Source organism: Miscanthus floridulus, chromosome 2, assembly GCF_019320115.1.
Source record: "Miscanthus floridulus cultivar M001 chromosome 2, ASM1932011v1, whole genome shotgun sequence".
Classification (NCBI taxonomy): Eukaryota; Viridiplantae; Streptophyta; class Magnoliopsida; order Poales; family Poaceae; genus Miscanthus; species Miscanthus floridulus.
The window spans coordinates 11,913,872-11,932,638 of record NC_089581.1 but is presented as its reverse complement, the minus strand read 5'-3'; the positions used below and the strand labels follow the sequence as shown (position 1 = coordinate 11,932,638).

General features: G+C 47.4%; 1 long non-coding RNA gene across 1 annotated transcript; it reads right to left on the bottom strand.

Moving 5' to 3' along the window:
* Positions 1-17,721: 17,721 nt before the first annotated feature.
* LOC136537935 (uncharacterized) lies at positions 17,722-18,347 on the bottom strand. The gene is made up of 3 exons (XR_010779163.1): positions 18,217-18,347; positions 17,913-17,996; positions 17,722-17,836 (listed from the first exon to the last, which is right to left on the bottom strand). It is a non-coding gene; the product is annotated as an uncharacterized lncRNA (long non-coding RNA).
* Between the last annotated feature and the right edge of the window lie 420 nt (positions 18,348-18,767).

Here is an 18,767-nt window from a genome sequence, read left to right as displayed (position 1 = left end):
AAAAGTGCACGGGATCCTGCTGTGGTGCGAAGTGAAGCCGATGGAAATGACATGAGCGCCCCAACGCAGGATGGTGTTTTCTTGGCCCATTGGAGCCCGAGAAACGTTTTCTCAGGGGAGAAACATATTCCACCTCTCTTCTTTAATTGTTCTTCCACGTCAGCAAAACATCTACATGGCAGGATAATCAATGCTATAGAAACTACCATGGACGCTGTGTTGGGACTGCCCTAAGAAGCCTCAAACAAGGCCAATAGGGCAAGTTCTTGTACAGAAGAGTCGCGAAGAAAGAATAAAAACTACGGCCAACGATCCATATCCAACTCATATGGCAAAATGCCCTCGAGACCTTGGGCCCTTGCCATACACCATAAAAGGACTCATCTCTAATGTTCTTTAGGTGTTAAGACTAGGTGAGGCCCCCCTAAAAAAACAACCATTTCTATGTTTTCAAATCCACCAAGCAACTAACTCAACTTGAGAATTGAAGCCCTTGTGATATTGCTTAGCCACTTGATGCCTAGCATGGCGCCACCATTCAGTAAAGATAGTGTCATTTGGCCCTGGTGCTTGCTGTTGCAGACCAACCTAGCAAACCACACTTGTATCACTTCATCCAAAATCTTGCATACGCAGCACGTATGCCCCCATCTAATCTGGATCCTCTAGAATTACATATACACGTTCTAATGCTACCTAGTTGGCTTGACATTGCCCTGCTGAAAAGCTACTACAGTCTTATGGCGGCAGATGGAAATGATTTCTTGGGCTGTGATGAGACCTTGATGAACTTCCGACTAAAATGATGTATCTTTAGCCAAATGTTGGTTGCTGTAGTAGTTTTGGTATATAATAGATCACCAAATGATTAGGGCAGCCCCAGTGCACGAAGCTCCCGCTTGCGCAGGGTCCGGGGAAGGGTCCGACCACTTGGGTCTTTTGTATGCAGCCTTTCCCTGCATTTCTGCAAGAGGCTGTTTCCAAGAGATCACCAAATGATTAACATATAGAAAATTGCCCAATGTTCCAACCATGACAATGATGAGGGGGGTCTTGTCTGGTGGTAACTGCATGCCGTGCATGATTGGTGGTGTTTTTGGCAATCCCTGGCTTAGTCGTTGCTAGGTTTGAAAGCAAATCCCCCCTGTAACAGCATGGTTTACGTATTCATTAAGTTTCCTTAAACTGTGGCGATCCTTCGTAACAAAAGGAAAATATTAATCGCATCCTACCTCATATGTTTGAATCGTTTTCAATAAATGTATTACATTTGTGCAAATGAAAGGCAAATATAACAGCAAATCAGTGAGTCACATTTTTTCTCTCCTATACTTTTGTAGTCATAAAAGAATTACTTTTGTAGTATTATGCTTTCTGGTGCTATTCACTTGCACATGTTTACATTATTTACTATTTAACGACATTTGAATTGTGTTTTAAGAGCAATTCAATTTATTATGCTAGTTCTGTTTCTCGAACGAACCTAACTTGGTTTAACTGCAGAATGCACGAGAGGGAATGGGAAGAGGAAAAGCGACCAAGAACTGAAACAAAAAGGAAGCATCGGAAATAGCTGATTCAGTTGGGCCTCATAAATTTTCTCCAAGCACAGTAGTGGATCCACTTGAATTTCATGTTTTCGTGTAGTGAGAAAACATGTTTCAGCATAGCTAAGCAGATCGTTTCTTAGTGTACTGGGCCAGTTAGGGGATGCGGAGCTTAAGATAACGGTAAAGCCTTTCCTGTCAAGCTCACCAATGTGAATTTAACAGATGGAGATGAGCCATGTTTAGCTTCATACATTTTGTGCTGTAAACAATGTGGAATGTGGCATAGTGATTTGTACTGTGAACATAGATGGGTGGCTCACCATCCGGGTATTTTGTATTTTATTACTAACTGCTAACATGTTTGGTGTAGGAAGCATCACCATTTTTTGCATTGTGTAGGAGTAATGTTAGGGATGCAGCATAATTGAAATGTACATATTGTGACCAGAAAATTTTTTCCTTGCTATTTAGCTGTTTGGTTCACTAAAGTTTGCTCAGACGTTGGTTGTTCCTCAACCATGCATCCTTAACCGCTCGCTCCCAAAAATAGGCGTTTCGACCGGCGTGGAGGCCGCCCCACAGTTACCGCGTGGAACGTCTCCAACACCAGGTCATTGACCTCTTGCATAAATCTGCGCCTCCTGTGCTGTGCCGCTCTCGGTCGGCCAAGAGACTGTCAGAAGCTTGAGGTGAAGGTTTTCCTTCCATCTTTGCAGGGAGATCGGATCAGACACAGGGCAAGGCCATGGAGCCAATGGCGATCGTGACGGTGACCGGGGGCGTGCTGGGCCCGGTGATCGTGCTCCTGTCGCGCATCCAGCCCGTCGTCGATTTCTTCCGCCGCCTCTGCAACTGCTTCCGCCACCCTCAGCGTCGCCCTGCCAGGCCGCTCAGGGCGCCATGGTATAAGCCTGCAGCGGCAGAGGAGTAGAGCACATCTGTCACCTGTGCCTGCACCGAACTGGCCTTCGTGTACCGCCGGCTCTAGTATCTTTTTTTTAAGTTTTATCGATCCAATCTGTCTACAGATAGGCGTCTGTTATGGCAGCAATTACGTTAATTAATCTCCGCCTTCACATACAAGGACCATGGCTCGCAATTGATGGTTTTCAGCCTTTTTTCTTGACTGTCTACAGAATGTGAACCCGACCGATCTTCGTTCATCGGGGCATACTCTATTGTGCAATCAGAGCTTGTATTTCATCGAACCTGTACCTCTATGGTCACATATATGACACATTAACTATAATTTGGTGAAAATTTTCAAATTTGGACACCGATAGAAGGACCGACAAAATTTTCTCGAATACACAAAATGGTATGGTTATATTTATCTCGAGTAACCCTTTCATAATCACAAACTTTATTAAATATTATATCTATGTTTAATAAAAAAAAGTCATGATTAAAATTGAACCACCAATACTATTAAACATAAAAAAATGGCCACATATGATGGTCCGGGAACCACTTTAGAGCATTTCGAACAGTATAAAAAATAATCTAAAAAATTGCTTTTGCAAACTTTTCAATATAACGGTAATGCTTAGGGGCAGGCGTCTGTCCGACCGGATGCCGCCTTCTTGCGCCTACGCGCTACCGTACCAACCCAACAAACCTGCCTCTCTATACGTCTCCCCCATCCCTATCTCAAAAATATCTCCCGACTCGCTCGCCCGTCGCGTGCTTTACTGCGTTGTGTGGCCATTCTCTCGCTCCACTCTGCATCGCCGCCGTGGCCATCTCGCCGCGGCCCCCCCATCCTGCGCGCTGCCCCAGTCTGCCATGCTACCACGGCCATCCCTCGCTGCGCTTTCCTACTCCAGCTCGCCGTTGCAGCCATCCGTGGCGCCGCGCCCCACTCAGCACTCGCCCGACGCGGCCATGGCGTGGACCACGCCACCACCACCCCGACGCCACCAGGAGAAGGTCGTCGCCGGCTAGGACATCATCTCTCGCGATCGGCCGAAGACACTACGACAGGAAGAAGCACATGTTTTAAGTGTTTCATCTGTTTCATAGGTATGTTGCAAGTGTTTCGTGTGAATGTTGCAAAAATAAATCGGGATGTTGCATATGTTGCAATGATTGTACACGTATGTTGCAGGCTTTTGTTCCCAATGTTCCATCTAGTTTTCAGACGTATGTTATAAGTGTGTTTTTTTGGATGTTGCATATGTTTCACACATGTGTTGCAAGTGTTTTATCTGAATGTTGCGTATAATTTTGCAATGGGTTCAAGTGTTTTTCAGGTGTTTTTGCAAGTTTTTCAGTGCATGTTTCAAGTGTTTCATCTGCCTTCAGACGTATGTTATAAGTGCCGCGTCTGAATATTTCAAAAGTAGATCGGGTGTTGCATCTCCCTCCTCGCCTTCTACTGCCTCGCCTCGGTGTCTCCTCCTCCACCCAGCGCCGCTTGACATACGTCGCCCTCTCCCCCTCTTCTCGATGCGGGTGACGTTCGGGGCGGCACAGACCTCCCGTGGACGCCCAAAACGACACAGGAATATGACTGCAGGCGCGGATGTCCGGGTGCTAGCAAGCTTGTTTCAATAAATATTAGCAAGCAAAAAACTTGCTCCTGAAAAACTGAAAAAAGATCTACTTAAGATTTTTGGTCGTCGTCGCACCTAATTCACATCACAACCTCTAAAATAGAATCTCTAATGCCTTCTCTACCTCTCATTATACTTAGACCTAAAATATCGGCTAGAGATAACTCACACTAGAAATTTTAAAATGAAATCTCAATTGCCTCCTCTACCTCTCAATAATATAGTCATATTTTAAACATAATGGCCGGAGATTCAATGCGCGGCCCACTGGTTTGTAATATCGCAAAACGCTATTTCAATGTGTGTCAACCGATGGTAATTCTCCGTAGTTGAAACTAAAAAAATCTTACTTCCTCTTAATGAAACATGTGTAATCGCACGGTCTCAAAAAAAAGATTCAATTTTGGTAAACCACCCGAGCGATGGTCAGACAAGCATCTATGGCCAACTACGGACACCCTAACTCACAACCAGAAGTCTAAAATCTATTAAAAAAAATCCATCCTTATGTTTGGAAATAGTGGCCGGAGATATAATTTCAACCAACCTTCATGTGGCTTCAAGTGTCTAAGAAAGAGAATTGTTGGAATAAGTTTTTTTTAACATTCCACTACCAAAAAACCAAGGTGTGCGACCTATGGGTACGGTGTGCACACAAAGCAAAATCTTAGATTTTAACAACTACTTACTCCTATAGTCTGACTCTTGCACGGCAGCCTCGGATCATGAGGGCGCCCGGCGCGCGCATACATAATGGGCTAATGGCGAAGGACACGCGAACCAGGAAAACCATAACAGATCGGCCGGCCTGAACGTACGGGACGACCATGTCGTCGCCCAAGCGTGTCTGCACTTCCCACGACGGCACGACGGCCGTGGAGCCGCCGCCGCCGCCGCCACCCATCCCTGTTGACCTCCTCCTCGAGATCTTGGCGCGCGTGGACGTGGCAACCGTCGTCCGCAGCGCCGCGACCTCCAAGACCGTCCGGCGCGCCATCCTGGGAGACCCGACCATCGGCCGCCGCGTCGAGGCCAACGGCGCGCTCCTGCTGGGCGTGTCCTACGCGATCTCAGAATATGAGATCTACCGCGACATCAGGGTGAGCTTCGTCGGGGAGGCACCCCGACAGAACCACCTCGGCTTCAACGCCGGCCGCAAGCTCAGGTGCTCCGAGCCCGTGGCCTCACGAGGCGGTCTCATCGTCCTGCTTGAACGGCGCTCCTACCCTCACTGGCTCTTCGTTTGGAACACCGTCACCCGAAGCATACAGTGGGTCCAACTCCCTACCGCGAACGTCGCCACGGCTGGTGGTTACCCATCATATGCCTTGGTAACCGTCGCCTTGCTCACCGTCGGCGACGCAGGCCGCTCCTACCAACTGCTCGTCGTTAGCAGTAGCTGGCCCCGGTCTTCGATGTCGCTGCGAACGCAGATCTACTCCAAGGACGACGGCAGGTGGGGCCCCGTCACCGAGATCACCGACCTCCCGCGGGAGCAGGAGCTCACACGGTACGCTCCCAGACGTCGCCCGGGAGCTCTTGTCCTCGGAGGAGGCACCGCCGTCCATTGGCTGCATAATTACTCCGGCTGGTGCATCGTCCGTCTAGACATCGACGAGGCGAAGCCCACATTGATCACGCTGCCGCCGGAATGCGTCGACCGGTCGGTGGACGAACTTCAGCTGGCAGCGTCGACGGACGGGAAGCTAAGCCTGGTCGTCGCGGAGCACTGCGTGATATCCATGTGGAATCTGTCGGCGGCCACGCCAGGGGAGGGAGCCTCGGCGAGGTGGACCAGGCAGGTGGTGATCAGGAGGGAGGCCATCTCCAGGGCTCCGACCGGGCGCTACAAGGACCACCGGGACCTCTTCTTGGGGTTCGGGGAGCTCAGCAGCAGGGTGGTACTGCTAATGCATCATGTGGGGCTCGTTCGGATCAACCTCAGAACGAAAGAGGCACTCGTCCTGGGATCAGATGGTGAGTTCAAGGAAATTGAAGCCGCACATGATGGGTTGAAGAAAATCGAAGCGTGTTTGCACGAGATCGATTTGCCCTCTATACTTGTAGCCATGAAACTTTATTGATCATGTATTTTTGGTTTAATTTTTGCATCGGAAATGCTCTCTACCGAGAGTCCCTCTGGCCTGACGGGACAGACACGCCTGCTCGCGCGCACTGGTCTCGTGCCTCGCGCGCCCCACTTGTGCCTCGCGCTGCGTGCGGTTCTCGCCTCGCGTCACCCGCGCCGCACGCCTCGCGCCACGTGCTGCGCTCCGCCACACCTTGCGCCTCCCACCCGGACTCACGCTGCGCACAGCCGAGGTCCGACCTCCGCGTCGTGGCATCGAACTTCGTGCCGGCGATAAGCTCCACATCAACAAGCATTCATTGGGGGCAGCAAGTAGATGAGCACATGTTGCAACCTTATGTTTCATGTGTTTTAGATGTATTTTGCATATGTTTCGTCTAGATATTGCAAAAGTAGATCTGATGTTGCATATGCTGCAATAACTATACACGTATGTTGCAATGTATGTTTCAGCTGTTTCAAATGTATGTTGCAAGTGTTTTACCTGGATGTTGCATATGTTGCACTGGTTATATACGTATGTTGAAAGTGTATGTTTCAAATATTTCAAACGTATGTTGCAAGTGTTTTATCTAGATGTTGCATATGTTACAGTGCCCATACACATATGTTGCAAGTATATGTTATAAATGTTTCATCTTTTTCGACATATGTTGCAACAAATGCTTTATGTTGCAAGTGTTTCAAGAGTAGCCGCAGCAAGGAGGCGCAGGCGAAGGTGGTCCTCATGGGCGCAACGGTCCCCGTGTGCGCGCGACAAGAGAAGTGGGCACATCAGCAGGCGCAGAGCACAAAGTTGTATCCATGGGTGTGGCTGTAGGCACGGAGTACGAAACTACATTCATGGATAGATAGGAGGCGCGGAGCACGAAGCTGCATCCATGGACAGACAGCAGGTGCGGAGCATGAGGCGAAGCAAATCACGACGCCTCCCTGTTCGCTTGAACTACTTTAGCAGCATTTTTCAGCGAATGAACAATGTTTTTCTCTCATAAAAAATAGCATAAGCATCAACATAACCCAAATTTCAGCGAAACGAACAGGACGGGCAGCAGGCGCGAGCTTCTAGACATTCGAGCGCTAATCTCTCCATTTTTGCATTGATCCTCTAGCCTTGTATGGTCTCTTGACACGAGGACCACGTTCCATCATAAGGTAGTTGCTTATTATCTTATTCCTCCATTCCAAATTATAAGTCTTTCTGGCTTTTTCTACATAGTAAATGTTATGTATGTAGAAAAGTTAGATCAACTCATAATGATTTGAAAATGGAGGGAGTAGTTGTTTATGTGTATCACTGTGTGACATTAACTTCTCTTTTATATGGTTGTGAGGCTTTTATATGTTCTTCTAACTTTTCTTCTAAGGGCTATTTTGTGTAATGTTCATGGTTCTAAGACTAGTCTCAGTGAAAGTTTCATATGAGTTTCATTTGTATTTAATAGGTGTCGATGTTTCGAGTTACCACCAACGAGTAAATTTTTAATATTGTGCATCTGGCTCGGATGGTGTGCTAAGAGGACATGAGGTTTATACTGCTTCCGGCAGAATGTCCCTACGTCCAGTTCATCGCCGCTGCTCGTGTTTCTAGCACTGAAAGTTTGCAGTAGGGGTTCCAAACGGGCGAAAGAGGGAAATGATCCTAGATCTCTGATGGAAGGAGTGAACGGGTGCCGAGAGATCGGTTGCTGCTCAGCCATGTGCTTGTGTCGTGTTCTGATCGGTTCGAGGTTCGATGGATTCGTGATGGTTAGATCGGGTCTGGCCTGAATCGATCTCCTTCATGGGGCTCCCTGCTTTCCCTTTTATAGGCCAAGGAAAAGCACAGGTTACAGCAGAGGAAAGGAGAAGAACGAGAGAGAGACAGAGTCCTTCAGGATCGTCGGGTCCTTCTTATCCTTCATGCGGGTCCTGCCGACCCTATAGATGTCAACAGGGTCGGCTCCACGTCGCGGCCCTGTCCGTCACCAGCGCCATGCGCAGGCGTCGTCTGCCGGTCATGGTGCTCTACTCTGTCCTGGCGCTCTACTCCAGCGCAGCAGGCCGAGAGCTCGTTGTCCCGACGATGCGAACTCGACGCTAGCTAGCACACGCCCTCAGAGCGACCCGATAAGGACATGTTGGTCCACCAGGCGCTATAAGTCCTATGTCAGCGGGTCACACAAGTCAATCGGATGGCTTGGCCTTTGCTGAGAGATGGGTAAGGGGCAGTAGGATGCCCCATGCGGGTTATGCCGACTCCGTCACGAATGACGGACCCGGATTCCACTCGAACATATCCGGTAAGAGCTCCTCGAACCCATCACTCGTGCTATCAAGGTAAGTCTTGTGCTAGTAGGTCACCCAAGTCGATCGGACGGTTCAAGCCACTGCCGAGAGACGGATCACCCTTAATTTACGCACGTTTTCTCTTATTAATTTCGCTATCGAGCCCCCGACCCTAGCAACGGCAAGGGGTCGAGCCTCACACAGGGTCTGCCAAGAGGGTCTATTCGGTAGACATTCTCGACCCTTTATCACATTAAAAAACTAAAGGCAAGGTGTGAGAAAACAAACCCTGAGTAAAACTAATCGGACTGCAATAAACCTACGCCCCAGCGGCTACAATATTTTTGCTCACCAGCGTGATCAGAGTTTTTGTCCCCGCACCCCGAGCTTTAGCCTCCGCCTTCCTAGGAAGGGTGTGGGGGGTCCACCTACGGAATCTCCATCGAGGAGAGGCCAGCAACTCGCCCAGGTCGGTCGGATGGCTCGGGCCGCTGCTGAGAGACAGGTAGGGAGCAGCAGGATGCCCCACGCGGGTTAGGCCGACTCCTTCATGCGGGTTACATCGGGGCGTGTCGATCTCCTCCCTGGTGTCAGAGCTTTGACCCAGGCCCATACACTTAGACCTGGAGTGGTTGGCGGTGGCATGGGTCTCCGTCGAGCGAGACGGAGTCCGTGGCCTCTAGATCTAGCGAGGCGGAGTCTTCCCCTAGAGGCCAAGCGAGGCAGAGCCCGCAGCCTCGAGGTCGGGCGAGGCGGAGCGCAAACCCAAGGTTCAGGCGAGGCGGAGCCCACGGCCTTGGGGTCGGGCGAGGTGGAGCTCGTGGCCTTAGAGTCGAGCGAGGTGGAGCCCGTGACCTCAGGGTCGGGCGAGGCGGAGTCTTCCCCCAGAGGCCGAGCGAGGCGGAGGGCAAACCCAAGGGCCGTGCGAGGCAGAGCCCGCGGCCTCGGTGTCGGGCGAGGCGGAGCCCGCCCCCAGAGGTCGGGCGAGGTGGAGCCCGCGCACCTAGGGGTCGGTTGGAGCCGTAGTCGCGCTATTGACTGTTCGGATGAATTAATGTTGATGACCATTAGCCTCTTCTCTTCGGGTACCCTCGTATTGGTCCCCGACAATAGGCTTTCACATTGACATTTTTTATGACATTATAACGTTTTTAAGAAGAGATTGAAGAAATGAGAACTCTCTTGACACGAATGTACGATTACCAACTCTATATGAGTCATGAAATTAAATGTCTCTAAACTATAGGATAAAACTTTTCATCGAAAGTGGATATTTCATCTAAGTTTTATTTTATTATATATATTTTTTTTTGCGCCTCTCATCTAGGTATAACTGTAGTATCTGTTCATGACCAGATACACACACCAACACCACACACACTCACACCCACTCACACCTCAAGTACACAAACAGATCCTACAACTACACCTAGATTTCAAAATCGCGTCCTTGAAGAGATCACCGAAACCATTCAAGGCTCCGTAGACGGGCGCGTCGTAATCCCTTTATAGCTCCACGCGAGAGAGGCCCTGTTAAAATGGGGAAAAACCTCGGTGGGAAATCATGAGTCGAGCAGAGCTCGAACCCACGACCGGCCGCTGCACCACCAGCAGCTTTGCCACTCGATATATATATATATATATATATATATATATATATATATATATATATATATATATATATATATATATATATATATATATATATATATATATATATAACTACTATCCTGTAGCTGGCTACAGAATAACTTATTCTGTAGCCACTTTGAGTTATGATAATTACTATGTTAATTTACGAGATTATAGTAACTCCTTACTAAGTGGTTTAATATAACGTTATGGTAAATATCCCCATGTGTTATAGTAATCCAACTATCGTAAATATGTATTGACATTATGGTAAATTAGTATATAAAATTATAGTAAATAGAAGAGAATAACTTATTTTATAGCCGGCTACTGAATAGCCTCTCCATATATATATATATATATATATATATGGAGAGGCTATTCAGTAGCCGGCTATAAAATAAGTTATTCTCTTCTATTTACTATAATTTTATATACTAATTTACCATAGGCTACGAAACACTCCACTGATATCAGTCACAGTGGTGGATTTTATTTCACGGTTTCCGAGCATGCCACGTTGGCTAATTAATTTCTCTCCAATCCGGACAAACAAATCACACGAATTTGGGCCCACACGATCTATTCACAGGATAAGCTATCACTCAAGGTCAGGTACAACCGTACAAGAGACGAAGACAGATATCAGAACACTAGCATGCTCAGATCAAGATTGAAGAGAGAACGTGCTATCACTACTTGTCTTGCACTGAACTTTCTGAACTGCAGGTAAACTGCTAACTGTTGGAGAAACCTTTCGCTGAACTTCCAAAGTTGGAGAAATACTTTCTGGATTGGAGAGGGGGGGAGGCTGCCAAATGGGCAAAGCTTAACAATTTGAGGGGGGGAAAGGCTAACAATTGCTCATGTTTGGAGTAGCAGGTCTGCTGCATGTTGTCAGTAAACATGTGCTAGTAGGGAAACAGTTGGAGAAACCTTCAGGCTGCACTAAATTCAGATCTGCGGTTGCAAGCCGGAGGAAGGAGAGGAGGTGAGATAGAAGGGAGCAGGGCGCATGCAGTAGTTGCAGCCGATCGGGAAAAAAAGGTTAGAGATGAAACGCCGAGTTTCACCCGGTTTCCTAGACAGTTTGAAACGCTGTCGCCACCTGACGAAACTTTAATAATCTCTCCTTATATAAGTCATGGTGGTCCTCGGTGACGGGAGCTCGGTCAAGTTCTGGTTCGATTCCTGGCTGCCCGCTGGGCCTATCAGGCGGTTCGCACCGGCGCTGTTCGCGGCGGTGCCCAGGAGGAGGGCGCATGGACGGTGGGTGCGGGACATCGCCGGCGTGCTCAGGGCGGCTGTTCTCTGCGAGTCCGCGACCAATATTAATGGTACTTTATCAACGAACGCCCCGTTCGCTCGGCTTACAGGTCGTATTTTTTCAACCAACGAATAGTAAACGAACATGACATATAAATGTGGTTTGTGGAATTGTGGTACTTGTATCTAGTCTTGTGCCCAGCCGACGACGTCGCCGCTGCGTCCGCGACGCTCTAGCCAACAGGCAGTGGACGAGAGATGTCTCCGGTGCGACGTCGGCCACATTCATCACCCAATTCCTACGGGTGTGGGAAATGGTGGATGGCACCTAGCTACAGCAGGACGTCCCCGACAAGTTGGTCTGGAACCTGACGACTGATGGCGTATACTCCAGTTCTTCGGCGTATCGCGCCTTCTTCCATGGACGTGTCCAAATGATTGGGGGCAGCCGAGCTCTGGGCGACGGCGGCGCCACCAAAGGTCAAAATTTTCTTTTGGCTCGCTCTCCACAGGCGACTCTGGACAGCGGCGAGGAGACGACGCCATGGGCTGCAAGCAAACAACGACTGCGTGCTGTGTTCACAGGAGCCCGAAACGGCTGATCATCTGTTCGCTGCTTGTGTGTTCACCAGAGAGCTGTGGCATCGACTGCTCCAAAGGGTTGGGTTCTAGTTTCTTTGGCCAAACGGTGATGCTAATTTGGTGAACTGGTGGCTGGCATCGAGTAGGGAGATATCATCAGGGTTCAGAAAGGGATTTGATTCTTTGGTGCTGCTTGTCTCATGGGAGACTTGGAAGGAGTGGAATCGGAGGACCTTCGGTGGAGCACCTTCATCAGTTGCACAGGTGATGCAAGGGATACAACAGGAGGGAGCCGAGTGGGTCAGCGTGGGATTCCGTTCGCTTGCACCGCTGTTCGCGCCATAGGGGTTTAACCTCGCTATATATCTGCTTGTCGCAAAAGGAAGTTTACTTAGTTAGTACAAAGTAGTGGCTGCACCGCCGGTGATTTGTATTGTGTGTTCCTCGTACAAAACGCGACACCTCACCGTCGTTGGGTCGAGATGTACTAAAACATCTATCTCCCCTTAACGAAGCACGTGCTATGCACGATTTCGAAAAAAATATGTGATTTATGTACTTATCGATATTGTCAATTCCGTTGAAATTTCGTCCCTGTTTATTTGTTTCCGCTCCCGTTTCCATACACGCCTATTCTGAACTCGGCCCTGTATCCGGTGATCAAACGTAGAAACTATATGCTGGGAAGAGGATTTTTACCGCCTATTTCCATCATCTGTTTGCATCCCCACAACCACAAGCCACAAGTAGACCTAGCCTGCTGCGCGTGTTGCTACGGCCCTGGCGAATCGGATACATCGTGCCGATTCTGGCCTCTTCTTGTGGGGTCTGACAAGCCGGCTCGTGCTGCCGTGTCATGCTACCGGCCGAGTCCGAGAGGCTGTAGGAATTTGGATTTTGGGTTACTGTAGCACGTTCGTTTTTATTTGGCAAATAGTGTTCAAGCATAGACTAATTAGGCTTAAAACGTTCGTCTCGCAATTTCCCACTAAACTGTGCAATTAGTTTTTCTTTTCGTCTACATTTAATGCTCCATGCACGAGCCACAAACATTCGATGTGACAGATACTGTAGCAACTTTTTAGAAGTTAGGGTAGAACTAAACAAGGGCTCTAGAATTCGACAAGCACATGAAGCCCAACACGGATTCTCGGAAGCGAGTACTATACAACTATACAAAGCAATTAAAATCATGCACGCGAGCTTCCACGAGCGGAAAAGCCTGAGGAATCCCGGCATGCCGCATGTCGTCGACCAGGCGCCGCCGCATCATCAGACCGACGGGAGGGCCGAATTTTTTACTTTTTTGCCCTTTTTTTTTTTGAAAGTTTCTCTCAAATAGACCCCTGGCGGAAAGAATTCCAGAAATGGACCCTTGGCTCAGCGCCAGAGTGAGTGACGCCGAGCTCGGCGCCACGGTGACTAGCGCCGAGCTCCTGGCCACGGGCAAACGGGCTGCAAGGGGCTCGGCGCCATCCACTCTGGCGCCGAGCTACCTGCATTTAACCCCAGCCCAGCCTTCTTCCCTGAGCGTTCTTCCTCTTCTTTCTCCTCGGGTTTTTTTCTCGCCACTTCATCCTACCTCACGAATCGACATATTGGACATTGAAAACCTTGATTTGATCCGTAGATCTTCGAGAGCAAGGTATACTCGCTCACCTCCTTGTTTTTCTCGTATAGATTCGGTACATATTAGTCGGATTTTTAAACCTAAGAATCGTCATCACTTAGGGTTTCATTGTATCCCTCAATATATGTATTATACAACCGTAGGTTCATTTCAAGGCGTGAAAATGCTAGCAAACCAAGCCGCATGTAGTTATGTTATGGCTTTATTGTTGTGGATGAAATGAGAAACCCTAGGTTTAGGGTATAATGTTAACTGCCTTTTGTTCTTATAACGAAATTGATTGTACTGTAGTTATGGTTCTCATTGATATTTTGTTGTGATGTTTTTATTTATGTTTGCTAAATTACATCCTATTTGTTAGATGCAAGAAATGTTTCGGGAGGAGTTTTGGCGAAAACGGGGTCGTCCTCGCGAATTATACCCCGACGCGTCTAGCAAAGATGCCCCTGTTCCCCCTGACCTTCCTGTCCCTAGCTGTGATTGTGGTTTCCCGGCCCATGTTTTTCAATCGAAACATCCGGACACAGCCGCGCGTTGCTTCTACACATGTAGTCGGTTTAATGTAAGAAATTATTTGTACTATCCTTTTTCTTTATTTGTTTAAGTATGGTACTAATATATTATTAGAATCTCGTTGTGTAGGACCATGAGAGGTGCTTTTTCTTTCAGTGGATCGATGGTGCAGAAAAGTTTGATCCTAGGTACCTCTTTTTCGATGATTGGTTTAGAGGGAGACATCCACGTGAGCACTTCAAGCGGTGGGTTCCACCCCCCCTAACCCTCCGGCAATGACGGCTAAGGAGAAGCACCTAGCCGCCGTTAGACGACTCGAGGAACCTCCTCTGTGCGATTGCAGAGATCGAGCTGTGATAAACCCTGAGAATACGTTGGAGTTTGTGTGTTCAAACAAGCATGAAGTAAGTGCAAAGTGTATGTGTTAAAATCTTGAGCTATATGTGTTTATGTACTAATGTCTCATTATTTAGGTGTATTCAATGGTGAAGTGTCGTTTCAAGGAGTGGTTGTATGGTCCTAAGAATCAATGGCCGGAAGAACCGCGGAGGGTTAAGGAAAAGAAGAAAGAACGTGTAATCTACAAAGCACCTCCTGTCATGTGCGAATGTGATGTAAAATCCAACTATGAGCTAGTCCCTTCGAAGCTTGGAATAGGTTATTATTGCGGCCATATGATTGAGTATGATGAGGTTTGTTATAATTCTGGTAAACATGAAATCGTATTTTGTTTGTTTTCCTAATACATATATGATATAATATTTGTTTTGAACAGAGTACTAGGAAATGCAGTTGGGAATGTTATGATGGTTAAGCTAAGTTCTTGGATGAACTGAAGAAGAGGCAAGTAATTGCACGAAAGAGGGGATATGGACCTGACTACGTCAACCTATTCGTTAAACATCACAAAGAAAAGATGTGTGAGTTTGCTAGACAGCGCGGTATTTGTAACCCGATCTATGTTGGGCTTAACAAATGGGGATTGGAGAGGCGAACGACGTTAGAGGAGGAGAGGGCAAGGAATGAGGCAAGGGAGGAGACAAGAGTACAGATGCAGGTCTTGGACGAGCATGTTGCTACATTATGTGTCAGTGAGTGTTTGAAAACCTTTTTTCGTTGCCTGGTTTTAAATGTAATATTATCGAGTTGCTAACTGATTGCATTTTATACATCAAGGGATTGGTTGCAGCGGAGAACATGCTGCAGAGGTGGCTCGTGCAAGATATGAGGAGAAGAAGTTAGATGCTCATAGATCATGAGCTGGTCGCACCGTTCAATCACCGATTGTGCTATGTAATGATGGAGGCAAGGATGAGGACGACACTGGCAGACTGAGTGAGCTCATTGCTTTAGCAGAGGCGAGCATACAGGCGCAGGAGGCTGAGGACGACACAGGCAGACTGAGCGAGCTCATCTCTCTAGTAGAGACGGGCATTCAGGCGCAGGAGGCTGATGACGACACTGGTAGTTTGAGCGAGCTCATCGCTCTAGCAGAGGCAGGCTTATAGGCAGAGGAGGATGACAACGCGTTCTTCACTCAGGCCGCAGCGGCCGCAGACGAAACGGAGGCCGCTTACTACAAGCGACAGGCAGGTGAGAGCAACGCAGTTGAGCCTAGCCGCAGCAACAGGGTTGTAGTAGAGGACTGGTACTCGGATGATGAGTTGCTTACTCAGTACGTTTCAAATTGAGGATTTGGAAGTGCATTTGTCCCTTTGTCTACTGTCGGCACTTAGTTATACTATTAATATGTTGTGTAATATGACATAGTATCTAACTTTTCATTATGTGGTTGTTTTCATTATCAATGGTCTTAATATTCTGCTTAATGATACAGACTTATTTCTATTTGAACACGTGCTGCAAAAAACAGTTAACGACATATGATATTATAGAAATCAACACACGAAACACATTAAATGGCATGTGACTACATGTACCGAACCTAGGTACATAGTTTTCTTTGACTAAACCTAACATGCCTTAGGTAATTAAACCATGCCTTCGGTAATTAAACCTAACATGCCTTAGATAATTAAACCTAGGATTCTCCACAAGAAAAACATAAAGTCATCCTAGTAGTGTGGCCACATAGCAAATTGTGTTGCACCTTCTCCATAGTAGCCTCCCGTTGTTGGTGGTAGTGGTGGCGGGGGTGATGGGGGAGACCCCTTTTTCTTATGGTTAGGGCAGGTGCAATATGGATCATTGCAGAGTGCCTCCTGTGAATCGGCACCATTGTTGTTGTCGTCCTGTTCGTCGTCCTTGTAACCGCTGCTAACTTCCCTTTCTAGATCGAAGATACGGTCTTGTAGGTAGTAGATGTACTCCGCATGCGGATAAATAGGTCGAGGATCGACCCACCTACTGAACCCACAATTTTCTTCTGTCAAGGAAGACTACAAAAAGTATGTCATGTAAGTGATATACAAGACAAACATATTGAAGAAACAAATAGTAAAAGAAATTACCCATGCTCGAGGGCATTTGAAGAAACGACGACCTCCATCTATTCCCTCGGTGAACATCTACACTAGGCAGTCCTCACCATGCATGCATTTTGGCCACTCTTCTTTCCTTTCATCGTATCCTGTCAGTGGTGCCTCTTTGGTGAAATTACTTTTGCTCTCAACTGGGAACCTCTCATAAAGAGCTTCCTCAAAGAAATCGGGACCAAGAGGACCCTCCCACCCCTAGGTAGTTTTCTTCCCCTTTCCTCTCCCTCTGGACGACCCTCCAGACATTGGTACTACAACGAAAGCAAATGCTGAGGAGTGTTCTTCTTCCTTATTGTTTGTGTGAATGAGAGGGAGTGAGTGGTTATTTATAGGTCGAGAGGAGGAATGGAGGCCTGTCAATGTGCCATGTCAGCGATCCGTGTGCCGCTTTATCTCAGCCCTTGGATCAAACAGTCATAAGATGGATGGTGGAGATAGAGTTTAGTTGTGCTTCCTTGCATGTTGTCCTTGCAGCTGAGAGGTCTATATCAGTGATGTGATAATTCGATGATGTCCGTGTATCTGAAAAGTCTATATTTATTCTCTAAAAAGCATAGATTCTCTGAAATGCATAGATTCTTGTACACAGCGTATGTACAAATATTCCTGGATTATAAACGTAATAAATTTATAGTTAATCTGTGTACTACATTTGTGCCTTTGTACAAGTATAGTATGATTAAAGATTCACGTAAAAAATTCGCAAGATACGGTCTTGTATTAGAAGCATCCATAGTTACAAACAGAGACATCAATATATATTCTAAACATTTACTCATCCAACAAGCATAATGCAACCACAACGAATATCACAACTAACATAATATGTCATGCAAAGTACAAATAGTCCACAATATCCATACGGTCCCGAATAATTAAAGATAAGTAAATACAATAGTTCATAGTAACATCTACCACGTCCCTCACTGTCTCCTACTCTTGCCCCTACCCTTGTGACCCAGAGCACTGGTGCCTAGAGTGTAAGGGTCATGGGGACGGCGTCGCCTAGTGCCTAGAGGCGGTGTAGGATAAGTCGATGGAGCGTCATGGAGCTGAGAGGGCCCAAGCTCATCGTGCCTCTTGTCCATGTCATCGTCGTCGGCGGCCTCCTTGTCCTCCTCCTCGTCCCCTGTAGCTGCTTGACTAGAGGAACCCAAGGCTCCTCTTCCTACGGAAGGATCGTACACGTCATGCGTCATGTTTGTCCTGTAACCACAACGACCAGCCGCATGGCGTAGACGACGTGACAGCCTCTGTTGTACAAAACAATGTTAAGTGAAAGAATATAATGTATTAATGATTTGTTTGAAAGAATATTTGTAATCTTACATCTAGGAAGCCAAGTATGTAGTCATCATTGACTCTAGGCCAAACGCGCTCGATCTCTTCAACTGAGCTTCTCAGTGTATTGCCCTGCAACAATGTTTTCAATATTAAGACTTCTGAACACCTAATGTATTACAAGGGTTATATATTTAGTTTTGTTTTCTTTTGTAAAAGAATGTAACTTATTACAAGGGTTATACAGCGCGAAGGTTGCAATAACTACAATAGATAACTCCTAACATCGGTCCAAGAACACCTAATATATTGTTATGTAACTAAACGTTACAAAATAAGTCGATTGGCTTACCACTCTGTCCAAGATCGGTCCTGCCTCCACCTGCCTTCCTGCACGAGTGGACCGGTCGTATGTCGTGTCCTCATCGTCGGAGGACTCGATGTCGGTGTAGTCAGCTTCGGTCCACTATAGTCTGAGCCTGCACCTTGTCGAACGCTGGTACCAAGCTTGGTACCGCCTGAACTCACGGTTCGTGTGCGGCTCGTTGTTGTCATCCAGGTTGTCGTGCATCTCCTCCCATTCCTCAATGTAGGACTGGTGGTGCCTCTCCCAGTCAAAAATCTTCTTGTTCCTCTGACGATCCAACCTGCACGTATGTCATCGTTACATTAATCCATGTACGTGGCACCATATTATAATAAATGGACCATCATCATGACTCATTTGAAATATCAAAACACTTACTTGTGTAAGTCAACGCCAGTCGAGAACAGAGGCATAGGCCAAAGCTGTCTCACTCCAAATTGGCGTGCAACCCTATCTGGCAGGTGGTACTCGATAGCATAGAAGCAGATTAGAGGACACCTCATCCTATAGTAGTCGTCGGCCCCACATACGGTGCT